We start from the raw sequence: 13,983 nt of genomic DNA, 5'->3' as shown, positions 1-13,983 counted from the left end.
GAATGGCTGCGTTAGGCTCCAAAAAAGGGAGCGTAGAGCATATTTACCGCCACTGCAACTCTAAATACCAGCGTTGCTTACGGACGCGGCCAGCTTCAAAAACGTGCTCATGCACGATTCCCCCATAGGAAACAATGGGGCAGTTTGAGCTGAAAAAAAACTAACACCTGCAAAAAAGCAGCGTTCAGCTCCTAATGCAGCCCCATTGTTTCCTATGGGGAAACACTTCCTAAGTCTGCACCTAACACCCTAACATGAACCCCGAGTCTAAACACCCCTAGCCTTACACTTATTAACCCCTAATCTGCCGCCCCCGCTATCGCTGACCCCTGCATATTATTATTAACCCCTAATCTGCCGCTCCGTACACCGCCGCAACCTACATTATACCTATGTACCCCTAATCTGCTGCCCCTAACACCGCCGACCCCTATATTATATGTATTAACCGCTAATCTGCCGCCCCCAACGTTGCCTCCACCTACCTACAATAATTAACCCCTAATCTGCCGACCGGATCTCACCGCTACTATAATAAATGTATTAACCCCTAATCCGCCTCACTCCCGCCTCAATAACCATATAAGAAATATTATTAACCCCTAATCTTTCCTCCCTAACATTGCCGACACCTAACTTCAAACATTAACCCCTAATCTGCCGACCGGAACTCACCGCTACTATAATAAATGTTTTAACCCCTAAAGCTAAGTCTAACCCTAACACTAACACCCCCTAACTTAAATATAATTTAAATCTAACGAAATAAATTAACTATTATTAAATAAATTATTCCTATTTAAAGCTAAATACTTACCTGTAAAATAAATCCTAATATAGCTACAATATAAATTATAATTATATTGTAGCTATTTTAGGATTAATATTTATTTTACAGGCAACTTTGTATTTATTTTAACCAGGTACAATAGCTATTAAATAGTTATTTACTTTTTAATAGCTACCTAGTTAAAATAATTACAAAATTACCTGTAAAATAAATCCTAACCTAAGTTACAATTAAACCTAACACTACACTATCAATAAATAAATTAAATAAAATACCTACAATTACCTACAATTAAACCTAATACTACACTATCAATACATTTATTAAATACAATACCTACAAATAAATACATTTAAATAAACTAACTAAAGTACAAAAAAAAAAAGAACTAAGTTACAAAAAATAAAAAAATATTTACAAACATTAGAAAAATATTACAACAATTTTAAACTAATTACACCTACTCTAAGCCCCCTAATAAAATAACAAAGCACCCCAAAATAAAAAAATGCCCTACCCTATTCTAAATTAAAAAAGTTCAAAGCTCTTTTACCTTACCAGCCCTTAAAAGGACCTTTTGTGGGGCATGCCCCAAAGAATTCAGCTCTTTTGCCTGTAAAAGAAAAATACAACCCCCCCAACATTACAACCCACCACCCACATACCCCTAATCTAACCCAAACCCCCCTTAAATAAACCTAACACTAAGCCCCTGAAGATCATCCTACCTTATCTTCACCACGCCTGGTTCACCGTTCGATCCAGAAGAGCTCCTCCGATGTCTTGATCCAAGCCCAAGCGGGGGGCTGAAGATGTCCATGATCCGACTGAAGTCTTTATCCAAGCGGGAGCTGAAGAGGTCCATGATCGGGCTGAAGTCTTCTATCAAGCGGCATCTTCAATCTTGTTTCTTCCGGATCCATGTTCATCCCGCCGACGCGGAACATCCATCTTCACCGATGACTTCCCGACGAATGATGGTTCCTTTAAGGGACGTCATCCAAGATGGCGTCCCTCGAATTCCGATTGGCTGATAGGATTCTATCAGCTAATCGGAATTAAGGTAGGAAAATTCTGATTGGCTGATGGAATCAGCCAATCAGAATCAAGTTCAATACGATTGGCTGATCCGATCAGCCAATCAGATTGAGCTCGCATTCTATTGGCTGTTCCGATCAGCCAATAGAATGCAAGCTCAATCTGATTGGCTGATCGGATCAGCCAATCGGATTGAACTTGATTCTGATTGGCTGATTCCATCAGCCAATCATAATTTTCTTACCTTAATTCCGATTGGCTGATAGAATCCTATCAGCCAATTGGAATTCGAGGGACGCCATCTTGGATGACGTCCCTTAAAGGAACCGTCATTCGTCGGGAAGTCGTCGGTGAAGATGGATGTTCCGCGTCGGCGGGATGAACATGGATCCGGAAGAAAGAAGATTGAAGATGCCGCTTGATAGAAGACTTCAGCCCAATCATGGACCTCTTCAGCTCCCGCTTGGATGAAGACTTCAGCCCGATCATGGACCTCTTCAGCTCCCGCTTGGATGAAGACTTCAGTCGGATCACGGACATCTTCAGCCCCCCGCTTGGGCTTGGATCAAGACATCGGAGGAGCTCTTCTGGATCGATCGGTGAACCCGGCGTGGTGAAGATAAGGTAGGATGATCTTCAGGGGCTTAGTGTTAGGTTTATTTAAGGGGGGTTTGGGTTAGATTAGGGGTATGTGGGTGGTGGGTTGTAATGTTGGGGGGTTGTATTTTTCTTTTACAGGCAAAAGAGCTGAATTCTTTGGGGCATGCCCCACAAAAGGTCCTTTTAAGGGCTGGTAAGGTAAAAGAGCTTTGAACTTTTTTCATTTAGAATAGGGTAGGGCATTTTTTTATTTTGGGGGGCTTTGTTATTTTATTAGGGGGCTTAGAGTAGGTATAATTAGTTTAAAATTGTTGTAATATTTTTCTAATGTTTGTAAATATTTTTTTATTTTTTGTAACTTAGTTCTTTTTTATTTTTTGTACTTTAGTTTGTTTATTTAAATGTATTTATTTGTAGGTATTGTATTTAATTAATTTATTGATAGTGTAGTGTTAGGTTTAATTGTAGGTAATTGTAGGTATTTTATTTAATTTATTTATTGATAGTGTAGTGTTAGGTTTAATTGTAACTTAGGTTAGGATTTATTTTACAGGTAATTTTGTAATTATTTTAACTAGGTAGCTATTAAATAGTTATTAACTATTTAATAGCTATTGTACCTGGTTAAAATAAATACAAAGTTGCCTGTAAAATAAATATTAATCCTAAAATAGCTACAATATAATTATAATTTATATTGTAGCTATATTAGGGTTTATTTTACAGGTAAGTATTTAGCTTTAAATAGGAATAATTTATTTAATAAGAGTTAATTTATTTCGTTAGATAAAAATTATATTTAATTTAGGGGGGTGTTAGGGTTCGAATTAGCTTTAGGGGTTAAAAAATTTATTAGAGTAGCGGTGAGCTCCGGTCGGCAGATTAGGGGTTAATGCTTGAAGTTAGGTGTCGGCGATGTTAGGGAGGGCAGATTAGGGGTTAATACTATTTATTATAGGGTTATTGAGGCGGGAGTGAGGCAGATTAGGGGTTAATAACTTTATTATAGTAGCGGGGCGGTCCGGTCGGCAGATTAGGGGTTAATAAGTGTAGGTAGGTGGCGGCGATGTTGGGGGGGCAGATTAGGGGTTAATAAATATAATATAGGTGTCGGCGATGTTAGGGGCAGCAGATTAGGGGTACATAGGGATAATGTAGGTTGCGGCAGTGTGGGGGGGGCCTCGGTTTAGGGGTACATAGGTAGTTTATGGGTGTTAGTGTACTTTAGAGCACAGTAGTTAAGAGCTTTATAAACCGGCGTTAGCCCAGAAAGCTCTTAACTACTGACTTTTTTCTGCGGCTGGAGTTTTGTCGTTAGATTTCTAACGCTCACTTCAGCCACGACTCTAAATACCGGCGTTAGAAAGATCCCATTGAAAAGATAGGATACGCAAATGGCGTAGGGGGATCTGCGGTATGGAAAAGTCGTGGCTGCAAAGTGAGCGTTAGACCCTTTCCTGACTGACTCCAAATACCAGAGGGTGGTAAAAACCAGCGTTAGGAGCCTCTAACGCTGGTTTTGACGGCTACCGCCAAACTCTAAATCTAGGCCTTACTTAGACGCTTTCAGTTTAGCTTTGTTTAAAAAGGTAGTTGGAAAGCCCACTGCAAGTGGGAAATAAGACACACCCCCTTCCCCTTCTTTTGCATATGAAGAGACCCTTTACACAAACAGGAGCAAGCTGGAGAAGGTAGCTGACGGTATTCACATAAAACTTTGGGGCTTGGTTAGGAGTCTGAAAATCAGAGCAATGTTATTTAAAAATAAGCAAAACTAAACATTTTTTTTTTTTAAAAACTTCATGGGCTATATAAATAGATCATCTACAAAACATTTATGCAAAGAAAAAATGAGTGTATAATGTCCCTTTAAGCGTAATCTATCATATTGCAACGGAGTGGTTATATTTTTGGGCTAGATTACAAGTGCCGTGTTATTGTTAAAGTGGGCACGATATTAAGATATTACAATATCTTGCAGCGCTAACTTGTGCGCATATTACATGTTGAAAGTAAATGCGTACTATCAAGCAAAATCTAAATTTGTGCTCGTTGGGTAGGCGAGACTAAATACCAAATATAAACGGTTAAAGCTAAAAATAAATTATATATATTAGAAATATGCATTCTTTTTTGGACAAATGCACATTTGTCCCCAAAAAAAGATTTTCAATTTGTTTTAATGCACCAATGAAAATAAAGAAAACAAAAAAATACTGATTAAAATTGTCAGTATTCAATTTTTTTTTTTTAAGTGGTTAATAGTTAGCGTGCTCTCCGTGCTCTCCAAAGCACATTAAGTTAAGTATTGTAGCTACAGATGAACTTTTCTTTTGTAGCTTTGATACATTTACATTTGCTTAGAGTAACTTGATATCTTGTAGTTTATGGTATTGTAATTTTACACATACATCTAACATAACAATACATTTTGGTTTAATGTTGAACATTTAGTTATTTGAATATTTGTTTTGCAATGTATTCTAATGTTAGCACAACATGCTGCCAGTGTAAAAGGACATTAAACACTATGAAATTGTTACTCTAATAACTAATTTGTAATCAGCAGAGGAGGTAAGCGAACAGGCTTTTAAGCCAAGGGACATCTAGATTTTACACTTATTTCTTCCAAAATAAATAAACTAATAGAGTTTTTAAAATATATATCTGCATATTATTCTTATGCTAATCTTTTATTTGACTGTGTGATTATATCTAATGTTTCTTTAGTTTTTTAATGTCTAAGTCATAAAATAATAGAAATTCTTAGGCAACATATAAAAATACTGCAATATGAACACTAGATGGCGGTCTGTTCACATGATATGATATGCTGATTTAGCTGAGGACACTTTTTTTTTAATACTTAAATGTTGGTATACTGTACAATTATGTTAAGGATGTCATAGCTGGAATTACAAACAAAACATATAATAAAATCATTTTGAAATCAATTAAAGCTAATCATTTGGAGATAGATATTAACATTTTATAAAACAAAGGCTTACTTTGTAACTTTATAAAGAAAAACTATATCTCATATATATTACTGTATTTCCTTTGAGCATCAGTAACATGGCACCACATTTTAATTATTTAAAAGCTTTTCTTTGATCACATTTATTGTTAATTATATAAATTATTGTATTTATTTATTATATTTTAATTATTTGAATTTAAGGGACATAAACCCCAAAATTTTTCTTTCACGATTCCGATAGATAGAGCATGCAGTTTTAAACAACTTTCTAATTTACTTCTATGATCAATGTTTTTTCCCATTTTCTTGGTATCGTTTGTTGAAAATCAGGGACGTGAGCTCAGGAGCGTGCACGTGTCTAGAGCACTGCAATGCCCATTAAAATGCCCTTTTCAGTGCAATGGGTATCTTAAGTTTTTTTAGATCGTTTTTTTTATTTTGTGGGTTTGGGGGGGTGGGGGTTTGTAATGTTAGTGGGTGTTTGTATTTTTTTTACAGGTAAAAGAGCTGTTTAACTTAGGGCAATGTCCTACAAAAGACCATTTTAAGGGCCATTGGTAGTTTATTCTAGATTAGTTTTTTTATTTTGGGGTGTTTTTTTAAAAATGGGTATTAGAATAGGAATAATTATTATTATTTTTGATAATTTGCTTGTTATTTTGTGTAATATTTTTTTTTTCGTTTTGGGGTGGGTTTTTATATTTAGATTAGGGCTTGGGCAACAAAAGAGCTAAATGCCCTTTTAAGGTCAATGCCCATACAAATGCCCTTTTCAGGGCAATGGGTAGATTAGGTTTTACTTAATTTTTATTTTGTGGGCTTGGCAGTGGGGGTTTGTATACTGTTAGGGGGTGTGTTTTTTATAGCAAAAGAGCTGTTAACTTTAGGGCAATGCCCTACAAAAGGCCCTTTTAAGGGCCCTTGGTAGTTTATTCTAGATTAGGCTTTTTTTATTTTGGGGTGGGTTTTTATTTTTTTAAAGGGCTTTGAATAGGAATACTTTTTTTTTTTGGATAATTTCGTCTTGTTTTTTTTTTTTTTTTTGTAATGGTAGTTTTTTTATTTCTTGTGATTTTAGTGTTTTTTATTTTTTGTAATTTTAGGTTTCAGTGTAAGGTAGCTTAGGTTTTATTTCACAGGTAAGTTTGCATGTATTTTAAATAGGTAGTTATTAAATAGTTAATAACTATTTACTAAGTAGTCTACCTAGTTAAAATAAATACAAACTTACCTGTGAAATAAAAAGTAAGTATGTATTTAGTTTTAAACAGGAATTATTTATTAATAATTGTAAGTTTAATTTTGCTCTATTGTAATTATGTTAAAGTTAGGGGGTAGGGTTAGGGTTAGGGTTATGTTAGGTTTAGGGGTAGGTGTAGGGGTTAATAGTTTAATTTAGATTTTTGCGATGTGGGGGGCTGGCGGTTTAGGGGTTAATAGATTTATTTAGTGGGAGGCCAGAGGTTTAGGGGTTAATAGCTTTACTTAGTTGCGGTGATGTCAGGGAGCGGTGGTTTAGGGTTTAATAGATAATAACTTTAGTATAGTGGCAAAGATATCGGGAGCGGCAGATAACAGTTTTATTTAGGTGATGGCAATATCAGGAGAGGCAGATTAGGGGTTATTAACATTATGTAGGTGCCGGCGATGTTGGGGCCGGCAGATTAGGGGTGTTTAGACTCGGGGTTTATGTTAGGGTGTTAGGTTAAAACGTTAGTTTCTTTTTCCCCATAGACATCAATAGGGCCGCGTTACGGAGCTTTTCATTCTGCGATCGCAGGTGTTAGACTTTTTTCTGACCCGCTCTCCCCGTTGATGTCTATGGGGAAAGCGTACACGAGCACGTCAAAACAACGCTTGTTTTATGTGCGGTATGGAGCTTAAAAGCACCATATCACACGCACAAGCCAGGTTTTTAAAAACTTGTAATGGCTGCGCTAAGTATCAAAACTTTTGTTGCATTCGTTAATTTCCCTATAGCGTGCATAACTAATAATTTAGCTGATTTTGACTTTTCCAATGTTGAAAGAATGTGTGACAGGAAATAAAAAACAATAAACAATAAAAAGATATTTAAAATATTTCCCTGCCAGAAAATTATAACGAATCTAGTATAAAAATGTGTGTTAAATGTATTGCTAAAAATAAATAATTAGCTTTACATTATAACTTAAAAAAATAATTGTAATTTCAGCGTTAAAACAGCACCGCAGCAATTACAAGTCTTGTCGGTATAGCTGTATCACAAGCCTTTTAGCCTGTAATATCAGTCCCGCACACGTAAAAATTATGTTTTTTTATGGGAATTCCATAGCGCTGCCATTACGAGTTTTGCGGTGAGGCTAAAAAGCTTGCATTACACCCTATAACGACAAGATCCGTTTGCAATCTGAGACCAGTAGCTATGAGTTTTACGCAACAAAACTGTTACATAAAACTCATAACTAAACTGTCACAAAGTACACTAAACACCCATAAACTACCTATTAACCCCTAAACCAAGGCCCTCCCACATCGCAAAAACTATATTAAAGTTATTAACCCCTAATCTGCTGCTCCCGACACCGCCGCCACTAATAAAATGTATTAACCCCTATTCCACTGCTCCCTGACATCACGCCATTATACTAAAATTATTAACCCATATTCCCCCGCACCCCAACATCCCCCACACTATAATGAATCTATTAACCCCTATTCCGTCGCTACAAGACACCGCCGCCACAATAATAAACCTATTAACCCCTAAACTGCAAGCCCCCCACAACGAAATATACTAAATTAAACTATTAACCCCTAAACCAAAAGCCCTCCACGTCACAATAAACCTAATTCTATTTTCTAATTCGAACCAGCCAATAGAATGAGAGCTGCTTAAATCCTATTGGCTAATTTGAACAGCCAATATGATGTTGGCAGCCCTAAGTCCTATTGGCTGATTAAAAAAAGGGGTACCTTGCATTTCAATCCTCAGTGTACGACGGACGATCGCATGAAGAGGACCTCCACATCAGATCAATTGACCTCTGCCTGGACCTCCACCTTGGACCTCCACCTGGACCTCCGCCTTGGACCCTCGCCTGAATCTCCACCTTGGACCTTCGCCTGGATCTCCGCCTCCACGCATTGCCACTCCGCCTCCGCAGGGATGAAGAAGATGCCGGTCCTGCGATGGATGAAGATGAAGCCGCCTGGATGAAGATGGAGCCGCCGGGATAAAAAAAAGTGCTGATATCTTTAGGGCAATTCCCTACAAAAGGCCCTTTTGAAGGCTATTGGTAGTTTATTCTAGATTAGGTTTCTTTTATTTTGGGGTGATTTTTTTTTTTTTAAATGGGTATTAGAATAGGAATCATTTTTATTATTTTGGATAATTGGATTGTTATTTTGTGTAATGGGTTTTATTTTAAAATTAGGGGTTGGGCATGTCATAAGGGCAGGAAAAAGAGCTGAACGCCCTTTAAGGGCAATGCCCATACAAATGCCATTTTCAAGGCAATGGGTAGATTAGGTTTTACTTTATTTTAACTTTATTTTTGTGTGTTTGGGGTTAGGGGGTTTGTATACTGTTAGAGAGTGTTTGTTTTTCTTTTGTAGGAAAAGGGCTGTTATCTTTAGGGCAATGCCCTACAAAAGGCCCTTTTAAGGGTCCACATAAAGGCCATTTTAAGGGCCCTTGGTAGTTTATTATAGATTAGGGTTTTTTATTTTGTAGTGGGGTTTTTTTTTTTTTTAAAAGGGTATTAGAATAGGAATCATTTTTATTATTTTGGATATTTTTATTTGTTATTTTTTGTAATAGTAAGTTAATTTATTTTTTGTAATTTTAGTGTTTTTTTATTTTTTGTAATTGTAGTTTTTAGTGTAAGGCAGCTTAAGTTTTATTTCACAGGTAAGTTTGTGTTTTTTTTAACTGGGTAGTTAGTAAATAGTTAATAACTATTTACTAACTATTCTACCTAGTTAAAATAAATACAAACTTACCTGTGAAATAAAAATAAAACCTAAGCTAGCACCAATATACAGTGGGGCAAAAAAGTATTTAGTCAGCCACCAATTGTACAAGTTCTCCCACTTTAGAAGATGAGAGAGGCCTGTAATTGTCATCATAGGTATACCTCAACTATGAGAGACAAAATGTGGAAACAAATACAGACAATCACATTGTCTGATTTGGAAAGAATTTATTTGCAAATTATGGTGGAAAATAAGAATTTGGTGAATATCAAAAGTTCATCTCAACACTTTGTTATATATCCTTTGTTGGCTATGACAGAGGTCAAACATTTTCTGTAAGTCTTCACAAGGTTGTCACACACTGTTGCTGATATGTTGGCCCATTCCTGCATGCAGATCTCCTCTAGAGTAGTGATGTTTTGGAGCTGTCGCTGGGCAACACAGACTTTCAACTCCCTCCAAAGGTTTTCTATGGGGTTTAGATCTGGAGACTGGCTAGGCCACTCCAGGACCTTGAAATGCTTCTTATGAAGCCACTCCTTCATTGCCTGGGTGGTGTGTTTGGGATCATTGTCATGCTGAAAGACCCAGCCACGTTTCATCTTCAATGCCCTCGCTGATGGAAGGAGGTTTGCACTCAAAATCTCACGATACATGGCCCCATTCATTCTTTCATGTACACGGATCAGTCGTCCTTTGCAGAGAAACAGCCCCAAAGCATGATGTTGCCACCCCCATGCTTCACAGTAGGTATGGTGTTCTTTGGTTGCAACTCAGCATTCTCTCTCCTCCAAACACGACGAGTTGTGTTTCTACCAAACAATTCTACTTTGGTTTCATCTGACCATATGACATTCTCCCAATCCGCTTCTGGATCATCCAAATGCTCGCTAGCATACTTCAGAAGGGCCTGGGCATGTACTGGCTTAAGCAGGGGGACACGTCTGGCACTGCAGGATCTGAGTCCCTGGTGGCGTAGTGTGTTACTGATGGCAGCCTTTGTTACGTTGATCCCAGCTCTCTGCAGGGCATTCACTAGGTCCCCCCGTGTGGTTCTGGGATGTTTGCTCACCGTTCTTGTGATCATTTTGACCCCACAGGGTGAGATCTTGCGTGGAGCCCCAGATCGAGGGAGATTATCAGTGGTCTTGTATGTCTTCCATTTTCTAATTATTGCTCCCACAGTTGATTTCAAAACTTGTAATGGCTGCGCTATAGAGGGTGAAATAACGCAACTTTTTTTGCGTTAAATTCCCTATAGCGCACATAACTCGTAATCTACCTGTTTCTTAGCAAAAGCCAAGTATACACAAATTACAACCCTTTGTTTAAAAATTATACACATAATTCCCACATCTGAAAATGAACAATGAAAATAACAATAAATTATCACAAAAACTTTTTTTTATTTTTTTTTTACCATATGTTTTCTTTTCAGCAAATATTAAAAATTAATTAGTTTATGAATTTAAAAATAAAAATGTGTGCTTCTGAAAATGAAAAAAAACTTATTTTAAATAGAGAAATTACATGTATTTGTTATATACAGTATATATATATATATATATATATATACTGTATATATATATATACATATATATATATATATATATATATATATATTTAGCACTGCATCACAATATAGAAAGAGATATAGGGGCCTATTTAAGAACGTGCGAGCAGACATGATCCGATATTGCGGATCATGTCCGCTGAACATCGATAAATGCAGACAGCATACGCTCTCGGCATTTATCATTGCACCAGCAGTTCAAAAAATGGTATACTCATTAGTGTGACGGTTATGAGGTTCTGGCATTTATATTACTTTTCATGGGGGGTTTTCTGTATTGTTTTGCAAATTTGTGAACTTGCAAATCAAAATAAACTCCTTAAATGTTACTGTTGTAATGGTGGGTAATAATTTGGTGAGGATTGTAATTAATAATTCAAGGCAGTAGCTTTGATTGGTGAAAAGTGATACATTTATGGACAAGGATCACATGGTTCAAAAACTTTTGGTGGCTATGGGAAATATTTGAAAATAGTTCATGAAAATATTATTATTTATTTATTTATTAATGAAATTTACATTAAAGGGCTTTGGTATGGAAGAAAGTAAATTAGAGACCTTTTTGGAACTTTGCAGCAGCAACAGAGATGGCAAATAATCTGCTAGATTACGAGTCTTGCGTTAGCCTTAAAAAGCAGCATTGAGAGGTCCCAACGCTGCTTTTTAATGCCCGCTGGTATTACGAGTCTTGAAGGTACAGGTGTACCGCTCACTTTTTCGGCCAGACTCGAAAATACCGCAAAACCACTTACGTCATTGCGTATCCTATTTTTTCAATGGGACTTGCATAGTGCCGGTATTATGAGTCTTCCAAAAAAGTGAGCGGTACACCCTCTCCTGTCAAGCCTGGTACCGCATTTTAAGGTCAGTAGTTAAGAGTTTTATGGTCTAACGCCGTAGCATAAAACTCTTAACTAAAGTGCTAAAAAGTTCACTAACACCCATAAACTACCTATTAACCCCTAAACCGAGGCCTCCCCACATTGCAAACACTAAAATAAAATTTTTAACCCCTAATCTACTGAACCGGACATCGCCGCCACTATAATAAATATATTAACTCCTAAACCGCCGCACTCCCGCCTCACAAACACTAGTTACATTTTATTAAGCCCTAATCTGCCATTCCTAACATCGGCAACACCTACCTACATTATTAACCCCTAATCTGCCACCCCCAACGTCGCCGCCACTATATTAAAGTTATTAACCCCTAAATCTAAGTCTAACCCTAACCCTAACCCTAACACCCTCTAACTTAAATATAATTTAAATAAATCTAAATAAAATAACTACATTTAACTAAATAATTCCTATTTAAAACTAAATTCTTACCTATAAAATAAACCCTAAGATAGCTACAATATAACTAATAGTTACATTGTAGCTAGCTTAAGATTTATTTTTATTTTACAGGCAACTTTGTATTTATTTTAACTAGGTAGAATAGTTATTAAATAGTTATTAACTATTTAATAGCTACCTAGTTAAAATAAAGACAAATTTACCTGTTAAATAAAACCTAACCTAAGTAACAATTACACCTAACACTACACTATAATTAAATTAATTCCCTAAATTAACTACAATTAAATACAATTATCTAAAGTACAATTTTTTTTTTACAGAAAATAATAAAATAATTACAAGTTTTTTAAACTAATTACACCTAATTTAATCCCCCTAATAAAATAAAAAAGCCCCCCAAAATAATAAAAAGCCCTACCCTATACTAAAATACAAATAGCCCTTAAAAGGGCCTTTTGCGGGGCATTGCCCCAAAGTAATCAGCTCTTTTACCTGATTAGAACAGCCAATAAGATTGAGGTTGCATTCTATTGGCTGTTCCAATCAGCCAATAGGATTGAAGTTCAATCCTATTGGCTGATTGCATCAGCCAATAGGATTTTTTCTACCTTAATTCCGATTGGCTCATAGAATTCTATCAGCCAATCGGAATTGAAGGGACGCCATCTTGGATGACGTCATTTAAAGGAATCTTCATTCAGTCGTCGAAGAAAGAAGAGGATGGTTTTTTTTTTCGTACTTTAGATAATTGTATTTAATTGTATTTAATTGTTGTTAATTTAGGGAATTAATTTAATTATAGTGTAGGTTAGGTTTTATTTTACAGGTAAATTTGTCTTTATTTTAACTAGGTAGTTATTAAATAGTTAATAACTATTTAATAACTATTCTACCTAGTTAAAATAAATACAAAGTTGCCTGTAAAATAAAAATAAATCATAAAATAGCTACAATGTAACTATTAGTATATTATATATATATAATAGGAATAATTTAGTTAATGATAGTGATATTTATTTAGATTTATTTAAATTATATTTAAGTTAGGGGGGGTTAGGGTTAGACTTAGTTTTAGGGGTTAAGAACTTTAATATAGTGGCGGCAACGTTGGGGGCGGCAGATTAGGGGTTAATAAGTGTAGGTAGGTGGCGGCGACATTGGGGCAGCAGACTAGGGGTTAATAAATAAAATGTAGGTGTAGGCGATGTTGGGGGCAACAGATTAGGGGTTCATAAGTATAATGTAGGTGGCGGCGGTGTCTGGAGTGGAAGATTAGGGGTTAATAATATAATGCAGGTGTCGGCAATGTCGGGGGCGGCAGATTAGGGGTTAATAAGTGTAAGATTAGGGGTGTTTAGACTCGGGGTTAATGTTAGGGTGTTAGGTGTAGACATAACTTTTATTTCCCATAGGAATCAATGGGGCTGCATAGGAGCTGAACGCTGCTTTTTTGCAGGTGTTAGGTTTTTTTCAGCCGGCTCTGCCCCATTGATTCCTATGGGGAAATCGCGCACGAGCACGTTTAGCCAGCTCACCGCTAACATAAGCAGCGCTGGAATACAGGGAGATGGGGAGCAAAATTTTGCTCTCCACTCACTTTTCTGCGCCTAACACCGGGTTTGTAAAAACCCATAATACCAGCGCTGTCTGTAGGTGAGCGGTGAGCATAAACTGCTCGTTAGCACCGCACACCTTTACTGACAAAACTCGTAATCTAGGCGAATGGTTTTAGACTTC

The sequence above is a fragment of the Bombina bombina genome, chromosome 4 (genome assembly GCF_027579735.1).
Source record: "Bombina bombina isolate aBomBom1 chromosome 4, aBomBom1.pri, whole genome shotgun sequence".
In the NCBI taxonomy this organism is placed as follows: Eukaryota; Metazoa; Chordata; class Amphibia; order Anura; family Bombinatoridae; genus Bombina; species Bombina bombina.
The sequence above is the reverse complement of the archived record's forward strand: the minus strand, read 5'-3'. Positions refer to the sequence as shown.